The sequence below is a fragment of the Dendropsophus ebraccatus genome, chromosome 5, assembly GCF_027789765.1.
Source record: "Dendropsophus ebraccatus isolate aDenEbr1 chromosome 5, aDenEbr1.pat, whole genome shotgun sequence".
Lineage (NCBI taxonomy): Eukaryota > Metazoa > Chordata > Amphibia > Anura > Hylidae > Dendropsophus > Dendropsophus ebraccatus.
In genome coordinates this window covers 67,040,859-67,061,079 of record NC_091458.1, presented here as the reverse complement: position 1 = coordinate 67,061,079, position 20,221 = coordinate 67,040,859, and positions in this window count along the sequence as shown.

Here is a 20,221-nt window from a genome sequence, read left to right as displayed (position 1 = left end):
AATGTAAATGGATGCTGATTAGCTCAATCTGCGGTCCTGTCCCGGTCAGTGACTGAGCAGCCTGTCACTTCAGAGAGCTGCTCTGAAGTTGCATCGGTGGCTGTGGGGAGAAGTAACACTTATTTTATTTAGTCATCAGCCGCACATTGCTATTACACGTAGCGATGCGTGGCCAATGATTATGGGTCAGGACCAAAAGACCCATCAGCCATTGTTTGTCGTTGTCTTTATTACAGTCTTAATCGTAGAGCCCCATGACTTTCTTCAGACTCTCTACAGTTTGGTTTTCCAGTGGTGCTCAGCAGTCTCACAAATGTCATTAAAATCCTAAACCATTCAAGTAAAGTAAGACTTTGGCACTTACTGCTTAAATCAGGCTGTTTTTAAGGGGAACTAACGACAGGTTGGAGGAATCTAACATGCTGATATGTCCCTATTGCAAAGGAGATGCTGAGGAAGAAGACTTGTCTCTTACCTTCCCCTTCAGCGCCTTTTCACTGTTTGAGAACACTCATGGGCATTTGAGTTGATTACAAACATTACAAATGGCTTGTATCACAGTGCTATAAAGAACAATAAAGATTAAAAAATGTGTGTGTATATATACACATACACCCCTTTATAGAAGTTGGTTTAGCTGCTGACTGCCTCTAAACAAGTTATGCCTAAGCCACAAACAGGGCATAACTAAAGGCCCTATTCCATGGAACGATTATCGGACGACACAGACGTTAATTGTCCTGTGGAATAGAAGGCAATGATCAGCAGACATTGTTCATGTCGACTGATCGTTGCATCGTTTTCTCTTCCAAACATGTTGAAAAACAAACAACTGATAGCAGCGATCTGCTGCCATCGCTCCGTGGAATAGGAGCGGCAGCAGCAGACCTCCACTATCCTCTGAGCTGTCTGGACGATCTAGCGATCACCTGGGCAGCCCCCCCCCCCCCCCCCCCCCCACCCGCACAGTTTCCCGCAGCCACTCCCGCACTCACCCTCTCGCTGCTGCCGTGTGTATAGCGGCGGGAACAAGGAGCAAACAAGCGCTGATAGTGCTTGTTTGCCCCTCGCTGTCGCCACAGATACATGCTGCTTTCGTCTATCTGAAGTGGAAGTGAACTTGTGGCCCAGTGGTTGGACTCTCCCCTTTGCTATCTTAGTTATGCCCTACCCTATGGCTAAGATGTAATTCATCCAGATGCGATACTGTTTAAAAAAATGTTCATATTTTTTTAAGTGTTTTTAAATTTTCATTAAAGTATTGTATTGCCCCCAAAAGTTGTACAAATTACCAATATACACTTATTTCAGGAAATGCACATAAAGTGCTTTTTTCCCTGCACTTACTACTGCATCAAGGGTTCACTTCCTGAATAAAATGGTGATGCCATGACTCGACTCCCAGGGCTGTGGCTGCTGGAGAGGATGATGGCAGAGGGATGATCAGTGTCCCTCAGTGTCTCCCTGCCATCATCCTCTCCAGCAGCCACAGCCCGCACAGCTCTGGGAGTCTGGTCGTGACATCACCATTTTATCCAGGAAGTGAAGCCTTGATGTAGTAGTAAGTGCAGGGGAAAAAAAGCACTTTATGTGCATTTACCATAATAAGTGATTTGTATAGCTTTTGTGGGGCAATACAATAATTTAATAAAAATTTTGCCAGACTTCTCCTTAAGTTATCGAATTTTCATTTCCATTTTATCTGCATTTTGAAATCAATATTTTGCTATTTCCATGTTTCATAAATTCATGGAGAACTTTGAACTGGTACTCGTAGGTAAATGGATTGGATGCTTTTATCAGTGTAGTGCTTATGTATAACATGGGAACATTTTGGATTTTCCAGGAGATGGCACCATTGTGCAAAAAACAGTTTTTGAATTTTACTGATTGCACACCAAGAAAGCACTTAATTGCTAGAAATGTTAGTACTTTTACATAAGAAGGCAAAATACCTTTCGCAAATACAATATGAATTTTCCAACACTTATGCTCCATCCACACTAATAGCTGGTTTAGTTTTTAAGGTATCCATGATGGATAAGGAACCCTAAATGGGAATAAGAACATCCTGATAATCCTATAAATGACATAACTGTAGATTTACACTGTGTTAATTAGATTTCAATTTGTCAGGAAAGTAACTGCCAAAAAAAGTTAGGCTGATCCATAGGTCCATTCACCAGAAAGTGGTCAGAAAGGTTAGTCTCCATTAGGTGCCCCCCCCCCCATATTTTATTTTTGTTTGCTTTGTACTGACTATTGTCTAGCAGACGGTTATTTCATACAGAAGCATCCAATAAGAGAATATTACATGAAATGTAGCCCAAGAGCATAGGATGACATTGTGTACAGTAGCATTTATTCAGGGTATTCATTGGTGTGCCGAGGCTGACGTTTTAGATAAATCCTTCCTACAGAAAATCTGATCTTTTTAGAAAATGATCAGTGGAGTCCAATATAATAGGAAAACTTAACGTTAAGGAAGTGTTTCTACTCTTCTCTGCTGCAATGTTTCCCATTTTTGGCAAGAATTAGGGCAATAGCTGAGAGTATGGCCATGTGCATAATGTTTTAGTTATTCTAGTTTGATTTCAGTTTAATGTTCATTTCAGGGTGTATTAGTATTATAGAGCTTTCTCTGCAGTTCAGTGCATGCTTGCATGCAGAGCAACTCCCGTATACGTGAATTAAGCATACATTTCTAGCTTCAAAGTTATTGAAAACTGAACCCTAACATTAGTATATGAATACTAATAGGCTGTATCCTTTCAGTTTGTGTGGCGAACCTGACTGTAAGGCCAAGGTTATCTACAATGCTTTCAGAGTGTCTGCAGACACTTTTTACTTTTTTATATTTTATGTGACTTTGTTCTAAGATTTACAAAAAAAATAAAATGAGACTATTTTTGTCACCTAGCCTCCAAAAAGGCTGAATAAAAATAATCAAAGATTGCAAGTACTGCAAGACTGGTACCAATACAAACTACAGCTCGTTCTGCAACAATTAAACCTTTACACAACTCCTTGGCCAAAAAAAAAAAGTTATGGCTGTTTTTTTTTTTGGTGCAGGTAGTAAAACATTAAAAATATACAGTATATGAATTTAGTGTTGTCATAATCCTACTGATCCTCAGAATAAAAGTAATTTACCGGACAGTGTACACCATTAAAAAATGATTGAATAACAATTTTCCTCATAAAATGTAGTATGTACCCCAAAATTGTACCAATAAAAACCATGGCTTGATATGCAAAATAAAAGCCCCCCCCCCCCCCTCCTGAAAAATAAAGTTATGGCTGGAATATGGCAATGAAAAAACATTATTTTTTAATCCATTACAAGATTACAAATTCATGACATATCCAGAGGATTTATTTTGGGTAATTGGTGGGGATCCAACAGCTGTGACCTTGACCAATTACAAAGATGAGGGTTCTCAATCCTCCTCAATGAATGAAGTAGTATCCAGACTACTTTACAGCTCTTTTACATAATATTGACTTGCTCAAGATAGCCAGTGGCAGTATTCCACAATTTTATCCACTATCATCCAGTCAGACACCTAGGGCTTGAATGGAGCAGCAGTACACATACATGACCAGCACTTCACACTGTAACAGACAGCGAATGTGGACCCGCTGTGCTTGTCAACCGGTCTTCACCCTTTACCCCGCTTCAGGATGCAAAGGGATGAACTTGTCTGGCTAGAGGGCAACAGGTTGCACCACAACAAAATAATATTTTATTTTTATGGCCTAATTGTAATAAATTCTGTTAAATATCTGTGGGGGTCAGAAGTGTCCTACCCCTGCTAAATAAATTCATTTAGGGATGTTAATAAATTAAAAGCCCCCAAATCAACAGAGTGCTCCTTTATTTCTGAGACTTGTATTCAAGACGAGGAGCGCACTAGGGCCACATATGGGATATTTCTAAAAACTGCAGAAACAGGGTAGGTAATAAAACATAAATAAACTGACAGTGCTCTCTACTGCCACCTCTGTCTGTGCCAGGAACCGTTCTAGCACTTGACAGTTCTTTATATGAACAGAGGTGGCAGCAGAGAGCATTGTCAGACTGAAAAGAATACACCACTTCATGCAGGACATACAGCAGCTGATAAGTACTGGAAGACTTGGGATTTTTAAATGTAAGTAATTTACAAATCTGTATACCTTTGTGATACCATTTAATTTGAAGAAAAAATATTCTCTGGAGTACCCCTTTAATACCTGCTGTGTTACAGAAAAAGAACTAAAAATACTAAAATGGAAAATTAGAAAAAAAGAATTGAAACCTTTAAATTTCACCCACACTTTGCGTCAACTCCTGTGAACAATTTAAAGAGTTAATAACTATTGTAAATCCTTTTGCGAATTGTATGAGGGGTGCAGTTTCCACGATGGTCTGATTTAATGTGAGTTTCTTCCATACAGGCCTATCAAATCCTCTTCAGAAATCATCTGGTCTCCAAAAAGATTGGTTTTGGAAATTATAATGAAAATTTGCAGGTAAACATCTAGTCCTTCTAACATTCTAAAAAAGTAAAAGGGCACTTACCCAACGATGCCAAAATAAAGTAGACATTCTAATTGTGAATAATTTATTTGGAATGAGTTTTCAAATTAAAAAAATATATATTTTTTTAAATGTTAAAATGTAGTTTTCACAAATAATCGGTGAATGTTTATAGACCAAAATGCACAACTAACAGTTACAATGTGTGACAAAAAAGTCGCAGAATTTTTTGGATAAGTTAAAGTGAAATAGGTCGGATTTGAAAAAATGGGACCAAGCCTGAATTCCCAAATTGGCCGCGTCCTGAGGGTACGTTCACACGTACCGGATCCGCAGCATGCTGTGGCGCGCGCGCTGAGAGATGAGTCCAACACCCATAGAGAATGACAGGAGAGTCCAGCGCTCCGTCATTCTCTATGAGCGTTGGACTCATCTCTCAGCGCGCGCGCCGGGCTGCAGCGGCTGAGATCTCCGTCACCCGACCACCTCCAGAAGCGGGACCCGGCGGGATTAGGTGAGTATATGGGGCTCTAACAGGGGGTCGGGAGCCTGTCACCCCGGCACGGGGGGTGACAGGTTCCCTTTAAGATGTTATTGGGTGGTTGTCCTCTGTAAAGCAGAGCTCCAGAGATCCTTCTGAAAACCCTCTGTAAGTTCAAGCTTCATGTCTAGAATAATTAAAAGTGCCATTGATTAGCTGAGTTCCTGAGAAAGCCCTATCTTTCATAATCAGTGTAATACCCTGTAACATCACTATAAGCTGTGTCTTTGTATCGTCCTGTGATCACTGCAGCATTGGCAATGATTCTCTTTCTTTCTCTTCCCTGTCAAGTGGCTAACTGGGCCCCCTACACAGTTACGTAATGTGTCAGGGGCAGGACCGCACAGACAGCATCCTGCAGCTTCTGGGAGGGATCTCTGGCTACAGCTAATGGCTGCTATCAGGGGATCACACAGAGGCTGCAGGTGGCTGTGCTCCTTTAGGACCCCCTCCCTCTCCCTCCAGCTCTTCTTCCGGCACCCTGTGACCTCCTCTGTCCTCCTGCTTTGACTGGTGTCGGGACAATGGGGGAGAAGTCTTCAGGCTGTGTGAGAATCCTAGCCTGCTGCTGATGATGTTAGTACACATGGAACATGGACATGTGCAGCACTACACCCAGCATGCTGCTGATGTTAGTAAGTATACTGTACATGTAGTGTGTGTATGAATGTAGGTGTATAATGCATGAATGTATTATGTAGTATAGTGTATGGACTGGTTGTTTTGGATTTGTATAATGTGCTTTTATGGATTTCTTAGTTAAATAAGTTGGTATTCAGTCCTTATGCGGTGGTCACTCTATGGCGGTAATATTGGTCTGTATATATATATATATATATATATATATATATATATATATATATAGTGAATGCTGTTTTTTCTTGATCCTCTGGAGCCATGGGGACTTGCCAATAACCACTAGTGAGGTCAAGAGTAGAGAAATAGGCAGCAGAGCCAAGTGCAGCAATGGACTCGGGAGAGGGTACGCATCTTTATGGGTGATGTTATTTAATTTGCGGTAGTCTACACAGAAGCGAATATTGCCATCTTTCTTCTTTACCAGAACGATAGGTGCGGCCCAAGGACTTACGCGCGTGTCTTTCATCTCCTGGATTAACTTCACCTGTTGGTAAACCGACACAGAAACAACTGAACCTCGAACTAATATCAACATGCAAAAATCTTTATTGTTTAAAAATACACGTATAGATACAAGGAGCAGGAACGAAGCAATGAATCACTACTGGAAAAGAAATTAAAAGAAATAACGACAACGAACATACAAGTAGGGGGAAATGAGGGTGGATCACAAAAGGAGTAATATAATTCACCTGTTGGTAGTTGGCAGGAGGGATTGGCTGATGCTTTTCTTTGATGGGAGGATGGTCACCAGTATTGATGCGGTGTTGGATTAAACTGGTCTTGCCGAAATCCAGGGAATATTTACTGAAGGCCTGAGAATTACGTTTACGGACACCGTTGACATGCTCAAGGGGAGTATTAGCGTCTCCGATGTTAAGTTCATCCCACCAGAGGGTAGTAGACTGGTTAGGACCTTTAGAGGTAGCTTTGATCGATTTCTGGTAGGCAAGGGTTTTCTTCGTCCAGAATGTCTTCAGGATCCAACTGGTATAACTGAGCGACTGTGGTTAACTTTGGGAGTTCAGCAGTGTATTCACTGAGATTAACTAACCGTACAGGAATTTGTCCATTGGAGACTGTAACAATGCTTCTTGCAGCTTTTACAAGAAGATGGCCATTAATAAAGATGAGCGAACCTCGAGCAGCATCCGAACCCGAACTTTCGGCATTTGATTAGCGGTGGCTGCTGAAGTTGGATAAAGCCCTAAGGCTATGTGGATAACATGGATATAGTCATTGGCTGTATCCATGTTTCCAGACAACCTTAGGGCTTTATCCAAGTTCTGCAGCCCCAGCTAATCAAATACCGATCGTTCGGGTTCGCTCATCTCTAGCCATTAACTTGGACAGAGTTAATCAGAGCTTCGTAGTCAGCATTGTCAATGCCAGGTCTCACTGTTGGCAGCCAGAATGATTGGACGGATATCTTTAGTGCGAACTTGGCAAATCTCTCCTCTGTGGTCGGCGAACTTCTGCTGGGCGCTGGACGCTCTAATGGTTTTTTGAACTGCTTGCCTGTAAGGGGAAGAAATAGACGGCAAAGAGGCATGCAAAGCATTCAATAACTCAGGAAACACAAGGTGTATTACTTTCATGCCTAACACTATGGCTGTACTAACTCCCTCAGATTCAGTCACTATAACACCTTGACGTGGCAGCTTACGATCACCAATTTGCAGGGTAGGCTCCCAGTAGCCTAATTGAGGAATGGGCTGACCATAACTAGCAATTAACTGAACTTAAGCCTTGTCAGCCGATCTCAATACACGGTGGTCCCAATGTTTCTCAAAAGTCTGTCTGGAAATGGTGGTGACCTGGGATCCAGCTTCAAGGGGAACACCATCAATCCATTCAGTTACTTGCGGGCATTTGGATAGAAATCTCGAAATCCCTCTGGGCCTTTGGCATTACCTCCCGAGGGGCGGTCCTTGAGCTGGGGGGATCCCGTTTAACTGATGACACTGTGACTTGAAGTGTCCATACCGTTGAAAATAAATACAGTAGGGACGTTCACGTTCTTGAAACCTTGTTGGTGTGGGTCTATCTGTGTTGAAACGATTAGGATGAGGCTCTGGAGATAACGGTCTACTAGCAAAAGACTCATGGGATGAGGAAGGGGAACGGCTCTTTAACTCTTTTAAAACTTGGCATAAAGAGTCCACCACTTGTGCAAGTGTATCCTGAGTAACAGTGGTGCTGGATGCTGGTGTAGATGCTTGTGCAGCTTGGGTGGCTTGCATAGGTGGCACAGAAGGTAGTAATAGAGTAGAAATTTCACCAGCCATGTCTTTGGAATAAGTAGTAGATGTATAAGTGGTGCATGGTGAATCAGTTCCTATAACACGTAGTGCCAGAGCCTTAAAATCAAGGAATGTCATATTGGGGTTTTGTGCTGCTAGCATGCGTAACTGACTTTGTATCATTCTAGAGTCCACACCTTCTATGAATCTGTCTGTGATGATACTTTCAGCAGCAGAAGGGTCAACTTGGCTTAGTGCTCTGTATGCAGACTGTAGTGTGAGTGCATAATCTCGGAGGGTCTCACCTGGTTTCTTACGTCTGTCGTCAAATATTAACCGTACCTCTGTAGGTGATTGGAGCTCAAACTCCTTATGTAGATGGTTGAGAATCTGCTGAACACGGGATATTTCAGTGGCTGGCCAAGAACGCACTTCTTCAGCAGCTGGACCTTCAAGCTGGCCTAGAAGCAATTGTACCTGCTGAGTAGGAGAAAGTGAGACAAGTTCAAAGGTACGAAGTATTTTCTCCCTAAAGCTAGCAAAGGTGTGAGGCTCTCCCCTATAGTTGGGAAGACTGGAGGTTCCTATGAAGAATGGTAGACCAGTGGCAACAACTGGAGCAGGAACACCATTGGCAGCAGCAGCCTAGGATGCAGGAACACTGTTAGATGATGAGGCAGGACTGCTGGAGACAGCTTGATCAATAGCTTGGGGATCAGACATATTTGCAGCAATGGTACACTGTCCCTTTTTTTTAAAAAAAAATTGTGTGCCTGTCTCTTTAAGAAATTCAAAAATTATGCAACAAAACAGTCTCTTGGAAATCCTCCCCCTCTTTATCTTAAGTAGCACAGTAGAAATGAAAATGACACTTATCTGGAAGCTGATAAGACTGGTGATATAGATTGCAGGCAGCAGATGCAGGCTGGAGTGATGTAGCAGTGGTGGATGATAGATGCAGGCTGATTGGGGAAGAATGAAGGCACCAGAAATGAAGAGCGGAGCATCGGTGACAAAGCTGAGGTCGTTAGGGTAACGCTGGGGCAGCAATGTATGGCAGCTATCTCTTTCTGTAGTTGGGTGCAGCAGAGAAATCCTTCCTCCTTAAGCGCAGCAACGGTGCTGGAGGTTCCAGTGGCTGTGTGGCAGTTACTAAACAGAAGATACTGCAGGTGGGCGGGGCTTGAGCTCCTGGTGCGCACAGGCAGACCTACAGTTTACAGTTAAATTAACTCCTTGTTGGCTGCTCCAGCAGCAGAAACAGAGAGAAAATGGCGCCCAAAATGTAAAAACACAGGCAGTCACAGCAGAGTCCAAGCGCAGATCAATAAACAGAACTCCCCCTCTTTCAACACAGTACTTTTTCCTATTCTGCAGCGTTGCAGAATAGGCACAGAGGTAAAAGCCTGTTTGTAGGACGTCAAGAAAAATAATAGTGTCCTATGCGTGATGCCAAGAAAATTATCATGTCCCTTTGGTGGTATTATGGTAATATGCTGAGGGTATTGTGTTGCTGGGTGGTGTAATGCAACCTTAGGGCTCACCTTTGGAAACCTTCCTGTCACGATGGGGTCCAAGGGTGCTGGGGCCCTTGTCTTATTCAGCATACACGCAGGGACATATAATTTTTAATAAAAGTCTTCACACAATAATGGTGAAAGTATATCAAGACTTTACTTGAAGGATAACTATATACAATCCAATACAGGGGCATCTAATGATGGCAAACTGTTAGCTTGATCAGAGTCCTTTGCTTCAGGGGGAGGCTTACCTTGGTTACTATAGCTTAGACTTGGTGGATAAATAGGATTTCAAAGAGACAGACCTGTTCCAGAGACTTTATAGCTTTCCGCCTTTATAAGGTACGTGTGAATAGGTACTTGAAGTTACTTAAAAAACTTGACGCTGTCGGCGCTCACTATCATATAGGAGGAAGACGCATAGACACACTGACTTGGAAGCCAGGAAGATGTGGACGCTGAATGGGAGACCCTCTATCACTTCACCAATCCGACAGCAGGCACTAGTAAATACAGAGGATGTCCTGCTGAGACTTTGAAGACACGTATTAGTCCTTACGGCTGATTGGAAACAGGTTAGGGGGTTGAAGATGGAGTTTGACAGGATTAATGAGGTCACGTCAGGGCCGTTTTAATACATTGGTGGGCCCGATGCACAGCCCTCAAGAGTGGCCCCCCCCCCTCCCTTTCGGCACATTGTATAATGTACTGAATTTGCCCCCACACTGTATCAAGAGCCCCAATACATACAGTAGTTACCTTATAACACAATTTCCACCATACAGTGATTACATATCACATAAAAACTGCACTAAACAAAACAGAAAGCTATCATCAATGATACCATTACATAATACCGCCCTAACACTACAACAGAGTGCAGTTACATCCAGTGACTCACCGGAGGCTTCTTCTCTGATCAGAGTCTGTCACCTTTTCTTTTTCTCTCCATCCAGCCTGGGCCACCTTGAAGTCTTCTCCTGGCTGTGAATCTTCTCTCCAGAATCTGCCAGAGAAATATTTTAGGCTCCAACACATACAGTAGTTAGGTCCCTTGTACCCCTATACAGTAGTTACACCCATCTGTACCCCTACATAGTTACACCCCTCTGTGCCTCCATAGTTTTAAGGTGTCCCTGTAGTATATAGCCCCTCATGTGCTCCTCCAGTTATATACAGCCCTCCTGTGCGCTCCTCCATTAGTATATAGCCCCCTGTGCACTCTCCCCAGTAGTATATAGCCCCCCCTGTGCTCTCCCACAATAGTATATAGCCCCCCTGTGCTCTCCCACAATAGTATATAGCCCCCCTGTGCTCTCCCCCAATAGTATATAGCCCCCCTGTGCTCTCCAATAGTATATAGACCCCTATGCTCTCCACAATAGTATATAGCCCCCCTGTGCTCTCCCCCATAGTATATAGCTCCCCTGTGCTCCCTGATAGTATATAGCTCCCCTGTGCTCCCCGATAGTATATAGCTCCCCTGTGCTCCCCCATAGTATATAGCTCCCCTGTGCTCCCCCATAGTATATAGCTCCCCTATAGTATATAGCTCCCCTGTGCTCCCCCATAGTATATAGCCCCTGTGCTCCCCCATAGTATATAGCTCCCCTGTGCTCCCCCATAGTATATAGCCCCCTGTGCTCCCCCATTTTATATAGCTCCCTGTGCTCCCCAGTAGTATATAGCCCCCTGTGCTCCCCCATAGTATATAGCCCCCTGTGCTCCCCAGTAGTATATAGACCCCTGTGCTCCCCAATAGTATATAGCCCCCTGTGCTCCCCAGTAGTATATAGCTCCCCTGTGCTACCCCCATAGTATATAGCCCCCTGTGCTCCCCCATAGTATATAGCCCCCTGTGCTCCCCCATAGTATATAGCCCCCTGTGCTCCCCCATAGTATATAGCTCCCCTGTGCTCCCCAGTAGTATATAGCCCCCTGTGCTCCCCCATAGTATATAGCCCATCGTGCTCCCCCATAGTATATAGCCCCCTGTCCTCCCCCATAGTATATAGCCCCCTGTGCCCCCCATAGTACATAGCCCCCTGTGCCCCCCCTAGTATATAGCCCCCTGTGCTCCCCAATAGTATATAGCTCCCCCTCCCATATAACATTGAAAAAAACAAACACTGTTACTCACCTAGGTCCACGCGTTCCTCTTCTCTTCCCTCTTGTGGCCGCACTTCCTGCAGTCACAAGAGGCTGCACTCCCCTTACCCTCGCGCCGACGTTCCAGTGACGTCGGGCGCTAGAGGGAGAGTGCGGCCTCTTGTGACTTCAGGAAGTGCGGCCACAAGAGTGACTGACTGGGAGGGAGCCAATGGCTCTCTCTCTGTCAGTACCGCTGCTGCTGAAGCGCTGAAGCGCCGCAGCAGCGGACAGGGGGGGGGGGGGGGGGGGGGCAACGGCAGACGGGGGGGGCCCTGCAGGGGGCGCCATGGCGGGGTAAGTAGATTACCCATCCATGGCGCTCCCCCCTGACAGGCTGGTGGCCGGAGCCCTGTGCGACCGCATTGGTCGCACATAGCAACGGCCGGCCTGCTCGGGGGGCCCCTTTAACCAGTGGGCCCGGTGCACGTGCACCATGTGCCCTCTGGTTAAAGCGGCCCTGGGTCACGTAGGGAGGTTAGATGTGACTCTGGCAAAGCCAGACTACCAACTGTCACTGACAAGCCCACACAGCCCTTCTGGGTAAAAGGTGGGCTGAGCTAGCTTTCCCCTGGCCAATCACTAGAGTGTGATATGTTGCAGGGGAGGAGAACTGATCAAGCTCAACACTTGTATTATTAGCAATTAATACATAACAACATATTAAATAAATACATAGCAGAAAACAATACCACTACAAGAGAGCTAAGGAAGAGCAGCAAATACATAGGCCCTAATACAGACTGTCTAAGGTTGCCAATAGCAACAATACATTTCCAGACGCCTGACAATAAATACTGTTCTGGGCCATTACATAAAGTGTGTATATAGAGTAATTATATGGTGGTAATATTGGTCTATATATAGTGTGTATATAGAGTAATTATAAAGTGGTCACACTATGGCAGTAATATTGGTCTGTATATAGTGTGTATATAGAGTCCTTATGTGGTGGTCACTCTATGGCGGTAACATTGGTCTGTATATAATGCATATAGAGTCATTATGCGGCAGTCACTGTATGGCAGTAATATTGGTCTATATATAGAGTCATTGGGGGAGATTTATCAAACTGGTGTAAAATAGAATTGTCTTAGTTGCCCCTAGCAACCAATCAGATTCCACCTTTCATTTTTCAGAGAATCTGTGAGGAATGAAGCTAAAATTATTATGTTAATTTGTTTTCCCTGAGACCCATTGGCATCACAACAGTATGGGGTATATTCGCCCCTGCGAGCCCCTGGGACGAAGGAATCTTTTAATGAAAACCAATTAATCAATCATTTTAATCCCCTCCCACGGAAGTATAAGTAGGTCCTCCCCCCTTACATCGTCAGTCTAATAGCAAGAACATATGAGGAGGGAGTCTTGTGATGCCAATGGGTCTCAGGGAAAACAAATTAACATAATAATTTTTGCTTCCCTATCGTCCCATTGGCATCACAACAGTATGGGGAACTAGCAAGAAAAAAATTCCCCTAGGGTGGGTCATCTATAGAGGCTGCATTGAGAACAGCCTTGGCAAAGGCCGTTCTAGCTGACAGGTTAGCCTCAATCCTATAATGTCTAACGAAGGTAGATAATGACGACCACGAGGCAGCTTGACAAATGTTCTCCAATGGCACTGCTGCTCTTTCTGCCCAAGAAGAAGCCACTGACCTAGTGGAATGGGCTCTTGTAAATTCCGGTGGAGTGACGATGTAAGGGGGGAGGACCTACTTATACTTCCGTGGGAGGGGATTAAAATGATTGATTAATTGGTTTTCATTAAAAGATTCCTTCGTCCCAGGGGCTCGCAGGGGCGAATATACCCCATACTGTTGTGATGCCAATGGGACGATAGGGAAAGGTGTATTCTGATTACTAGGGGCAACTAAGACAATTCTACTTTACACCAGTTTGATAAATCTCCCCAATTATGTGGTGGTCACTCTATGGTGGTAACATTGGTCTGTAGAGAGTGTATATAGAGTCATTGTGCTGTGGTCACTTTATAGCAGTAATATTGGTCTGTATAGAGTGTGTTTTTGGGTCATTATGCGGTGGTCATGCAGTTGTGATATTATTAGTCTTTACATGTGCGTATTTTCTTCAGTAACCGTATGGATTTTATATTTGGTTCTGATAATATGTTTGTTATATTAACAATGCATATAAATAGTTTTTGTGTGAGTCTTTTACGCCACTAGCAGCAGTCCTGACATGTAACCTTCTGAGCTGACTGACTGTGACTAAGGGCCCTAATACATGAACTGATAATTGTCCGAATCAGGCCGATATCGCTCTGTGTAATAAGGAGAACGATCAGCTGAACAGCCAATCATCGGATGATTGTTGTCTTTTGACAAGTTTAAAAATCATCGCTACAGGTAGCGCGGTCGATGACTGATGATCGTGTTTTAAAATAATAAAGCTATTACTTACCTGATCACGTATGGGGACCTTAAATTGTTTCTAAAATAATTTGAGCATTTGGGGCCCAATCTTGAACTTTGCCCAGGGCCACATTTAGTCTAAAACTGGCCCTGCAGTCAGGCTGATTCTGCATGTTATCGTCCTGTGTAATAAAGACAACGATCAGGAAAAGAAACAATCATGTCTTTCAACCAGCTGAGGAATCATTGTCCGCCAAATGTGCATCACTACATGTAATGGCGTTGCCTGGCCGACGGCTGATGGCAATGTAAAAACCTTTTGAACCTCACAAGTCCCATTGGATCTGTGGTTTGATAGACTAGGGGTGCTTTGCTGCCTATGGACCTGAACAGCTTGTAAGGTTTACCCACACTTTGAAAGACATTTAATAGGTGGTCCAAATACCATAAAAAATGTCTCCTGTCTGATTCAGTGGTGAACTACAGCTGAGGCTCTGGTGGACATTCTGGTCTCTGTTTAATCTCTTCAATCAGTGGCCTCAGTGGTCACAAGCAGTACTGCTGGTACTGCTGCTCAGTGATAAAAGCCATGATGCCAGTATTATGGCATGTGACCACAGAGGCCACTGATTGGCTGCATTGGTTACTGTACATGCCAACTGCTAATAAACACATACCAGGGCTTTTTAAGTTGATCACTGTGGGATGGCTTAGGGCCCTATTCCACCGGACAATTATTGTTCGCATTAATCGTTAACGATAAACAATTTCAAATGACTGCTATTGCGAAAGACCTGAAAACGTTCACTCATTTCCATGGAACGATAATCGTTACTTATGATCGTATTTGCGATCGTTTTTTCTTCGCTATTTCTTCGATATTGCGTTTGTATCTACTGCGAATGACCGAAAGACGTCTTATTCAATGCGAACGATTTGCGAACGTTTTGCGAATGAGCAGCGATAAAAATAGGTCCAGGTCTTATAAAGCGATCAACGTTTTCTCGTTCGGCCGTTAATCGTTAACTGCATTTCAACCAAATGGTTATCGTTTAGATTCGACTGATTTAACGATAATCTGAACGATATATGGGAATAGGGCCCTTAGGTATAAAGATCTAAAGAAAAATGAAAAAGCAATAAAAAGGTCTCCCGATTTTAATACGTTTAAGAAGGAGTTGTAAGATTATGCTATGAATATTATTTGTAGCCGTCTATATAACGAGGCAGCCGCCTTTCCCCAATAAATTCCCGAATTGGGAACATAGCGTTAAAGCGACTCTGTACCCACAATCTGAACCCCCCAAACCGTTTGTACCTTCGGATAGCTGCTTTTAATCCAAGATCTGTCTTGGGGTCTTTTAAACTGGCAGCCCCGTGCCCAACGGCCGGGCTTAGATTGTGTATGCATTAGGCTGGCACAACCTCTCTGTCCCTCCTCCCCGCCCTCCTTATCATTAAGAATGTCCCAGGCAGATTGTCTCCTATTCATCAGCTGTGAGAATACAGAACATGGGCTGGATCGTTAAGGCACCTGTGCAATGTTCAGGAGAAAATGTTTCAGTGGCATTCCTAATGATGAAGAGGGTGGGGAGGAGGGACGGAGGGCTTGTGCAAAGTTAGGGCACAGATACTCCCGTAGGGCACGGGGCTGCCGAACGGACCCCAGGACAGATCTTGGATTAAAAGCAGCTATCCAAAGGTTCAAGTGGTTTTGGGGGGGGGGGGGGGGTCAGATTGTGGGTACAGAGTCGCTTTAAAGGGAACCAATCAGCGGGATTGTGCTAATATGGTTCTCAGCTGTACACTAAAGATCTACTGTGCAGATCTCCAAACATACCAGCCCCGACTGCAGCGGCAGCTATACATGGGGGGGAAAAGGTGTTTTATTCCAGCGCGTGATGCCAGGACAGGGGCGGCACTAGTTATCTGGGCTGGGATCCGCCAGTGACTAATCACAGCTCTCTGCTTGTCAATGCGCTCTGCTGACACCTTTAAAGCGACTCTGTACCCATTATCTGTCCCCCCCAAACCACTTGTACCTTTGGATAGCTGCTTTTAATCCACGATCTGTCCTGAGGTCCTTTCGGCAGGGGATGCAGTTATTGTCCTAAAAACAACTTTTAATCCTACAGCGCTTACTATTGTATATGCATTAGGCTGGCACCACCTCTCCATCCTTCCTCCCCACCCTCCTCATCATTAGGAATGATCCAGGAACATTTACTGCTGTTTGAGCTTTGCACAGGTGTATTAACGATCCAGCCCATGTTCATTATACACACAGGGGGGGAATAGGAAGCAATTTGCCTGGAGCATTCCTAATGAGGAGGGTGGGGAGGAAGGACAGAGAGGGTGTGCCAGCCTAATGCATATACAAATGTAAGCCCCAGCCGTTAGACACAGCGCTGCCGGATTAAAAGTAGTTTTTATGGCAATAACTGCATCCCCTGCCGAACGGGCCCCAGGACAGATCTTGGATTAAAAGCAGCTATCTGACAGTACAAGTGGTTTAAGGGGGGGGGGGGGGGGGGTCAGATTGTGGGTACGGAGTCGCTTTAAGTCATTGTGGTGTCTTCGAAAGACATAAACTTTTGTACCAGGTGACAGCAAATACATATGTCCTGGGATAATCACCAGGATCACCAGTCATACATGGCTCAAAGTCTGTATCAGCGTGGTTCACCATCTCTGACTCATGGAGTGCAGAAACTTTATCAGTTGCCTCCTGTAGGCTCCATAACTCTGGTGGCTTTGGTCATGTGGCACTGTTCTCATAGCTGAAGGCAGATTGTGATATTCCATGGATTTCTTATTCCTAGCAGAGACATTAGAAAGAAGTAAAATCTGGTCACATGATCCTTTTGTTCCTGCCATATCTTTGGGACATCAAACGGCATTGACCTGCAAGAACCTCTCAGCTAACCTCTAAGATCAACAGCACATCTTTTGCACAACAGATATGAGGAGCCCAAGATTTGTCTTGGTCATCAATCTTGCGTCCAAAGTACAGTTCATAGGCTTCTATGAGAGCTGTCATGGTGCATCTTTAAGGCTTAACCCCTAGACGACCCTGGGTGTCCGTCCAGTGCTCGCTAGGGGAGTTCAGAACGGGGCTGCGCGCCGGCTCCGCTCTGAGCCGCTGCCATCCCGGGTGCTATATGTAGCCCGGGACCACAGCTATTAGCGGCCATGGCCCAATCGCCATGCCCGCTAATTAAGTTGACAGCTGAATTTTTTTTATATATATTTTTTTAATGAATTCTAAATTCTTTATTTTCAACCAAGCACGGAACAAGGCACAACAGTGTCCAGCCACATATGCCGGAGAAGAAAAACATCAACAGCAAATAAACATCATCATGGGTTTGCATGGAGCCACAACTCGGCTCCTTAACACATTTAACCATACAGTAAACTAAGAAAAAATCCCAACCATACGCGGGAGGACACCCCGCCTGTCCAGCTCTAACTTTTCACTTTACCCAACTTAAAGCAACACACTAACACAAGACTAACACAGGACTACATTATGACAAAAGGAACACGGGGGAATGAGTAAGCATGAAAGACCATGTAACAAGAGAAGGAGGGAGGGAGGGGGGAAGAAAAGATGGGGGCCAGTGTGCACCAGCAGATGTATGAATACGCGGCATCATCGTACCTCAGGCACAGGCCCCGTCCGGGAGGCATCAGCAGTACGCAGGAGGTCCCTGTAGGCATCAGTCTCCTGGAAAGTAGTCCAAGGAGCCCATGTGGAGTGGAATTTCTTATTAGTGGAATGTATTTCTGCAGTGAGGTCTTCCATCCACATCAAGTCATTCACTTTGGTGACCCAGAGCGAAAGAGAGGGGGGGGGGAGCTCTGTTTCCAACAAAACAGAATACATGCCCTGGCCGCCATTACCAGATAACCCAGCAAAGAATGTTTGTATGCCTCTTGAGTGATCTCGCTGTGGAGTAAAAACAGGGCCCGGCCCAAATGCATGGACAGGCCAGTCCCCTTCCTGATGGTTTCAATTACGGCTGACCAGAAGCCAAGCAATCGTGGGCAGTCCCAAAACATGAATGCATGAATGTCCCCTTGGCTTCCTCGCATCTCCAACAGACAGGGTCAACCTGGGGGATAAGGGAGTGCAGTGTAGACGGTACTCTGTACCAGCGCGAGAGGATTTTGTAGTTAGCTTCCTGAAATTTGGAGCTGATGGAGGACTTGTGCGTCAAGTAGAAAATTTTTGATCTCTGGGCCTCCGTAAGGGCAAGTCCCAGATCGGCTTCCCATTTAAGGAGGAAGGGCGGTGGGGACTCCTCCAGGGCATCCTGGAGTAGCTGGTACGTAATGGAAAGAGTGTGCCTGAGCGGCTCTTGGGTGTTGCAAAGCCGTTCAAAGTCCGTGAGCGCTCGGGTGAATTGGGTTGCCGGGGGCAGAGATGACAAATAGTGTTGCAGTTGCATTACCCTCCACTGTCCCAGGGCACACGGTTCCGTCAACGCCAGAAGGGCTTCCGTTGAGAACCATTCTTTATTCTGTATATAGAATTTGGCTCTATGGGTTCCGGCTGCTATCCAGTCTCAGAATACCTTGTCTGTCAGGCAGGGAGTGAAGTCGGGATTCCCCAGAATGGGGGTCATGCTGGAAATGAGTGCTATTTTATACTGTGTCTTCTGTATCCTTGTCCCAGTCATGTTCGGGTTTGCCCTGACATGGCACAAGAATGGTTCCAAGGTTAAAATAAAAATAAGAGGGGACAGGGGGCACCCCTGGCGAGTGCCGTTCCGAATCGGAAAGCTATCCGAGAGGATGCCATTCGCTTTGACTTGTGCGCTTGGTGAGGCGTATAAGGACATGACCCAAGCCAGGAAAGAGGGGCCCAGACCAATAAATTTCAGTGTTTCCACCATGAAGGACCAATTAACCCGATCAAAAGCCTTCTCTGCATCTGTCGAGAGCAGCATAAGCGGGGAAGAAGGCAGATCGGCCTTATGAATCAGGTTAATGGCCTTCATGGTGTTGTCGCGCGCCTCTCTACCAGGCATAAAGCCCACTTGGTCTGGATGAATGATACGTTCTAGCAGGGCCACCAGTCGGGAGGCTAGTATCTTGGCAAACAGTTTAAGGTCAACATTTAGCAAAGATATTGGTCTATAATTAGAGCAAAGGGCACTGTCTTTCCCCGGCTTGGGTATGACCGCTACATGGGCGCGTGTGGAGTCACTTGGCAAGGAAGCCCCCTGTGAGATGGAATTGTAAGCGGCCAGGAAGTGTGGGGACAGGTCTTCTTGGAACGTCTTATAGTATGCCAGGCCAAACCCGTCCGGACCCGGGGATTTACCGGTTTGTGTAGATTTGATCGCCAGTGCCAGCTCTCCGGCTGAAATTGGTGCTTCCAGTGCCTCCACATCCTCAGCCGACAGCGTGGGCATACCCGATTGTGCGATGTAGCGATGGATTTTGTCACAAAATGTTGCATCTAGCGTCGCAGGATTGTCTTTGTCTACAGCGTATAGGGTGGCATAAAACTGTTTAAAGGCAGCCGCGATTGCGCCTGGTGTGTTAGCTCGCGAAGTCGGGCCCGTTTGGACGAACGTAGGACTGTTGTTGCTGTGTCCGGAGCGCCCTAGCCAGTGAGCTAGCTGCATCTGAATACTTATTGCAGTCCATTCCCTGGTGTCTAGTGAGCTGACAAGACATTTTAGCTATATTAGATCATACTTTAGTGGTTTATAGCTGCTTAGATTTTAAATAACTTTCAGAATCTTTCCAAGAAGATTTTACAGCATTGAAGCACTGTCCAGACATGTGTAGGTGTGCCTAGTCAAGTGATGGGCAGCCTTTTTAACTTAGTGTGTCAACATTCAGCAAAAAAACGAGTCACTAGCCCACCTGACCCTTATCCCCTCCACACACACTAGCCCACCTGACCCCCATCCTCACACACACTAGCCCACCTAACCCCGTCCATCCCCACACATACTAGCCCACCTAACCCCCATCCACACACACACTTGCCCGCCTGACCCCCATCCCTCCCAACACACACTAGCCCATCTGACCCTCATCCCCCCCACACACACTAGCCCACCTGACCCCCATCCCTCCCTACACACACTGCTCCCCAGGTGTACAATTCAATACCAACATGCAGTGGTCATTAGGATGCCCACATGATTCATCCCGCACACACACACTACCCCCTCATCCCTCCCCACAAACACACACTACCCCCTGACTCC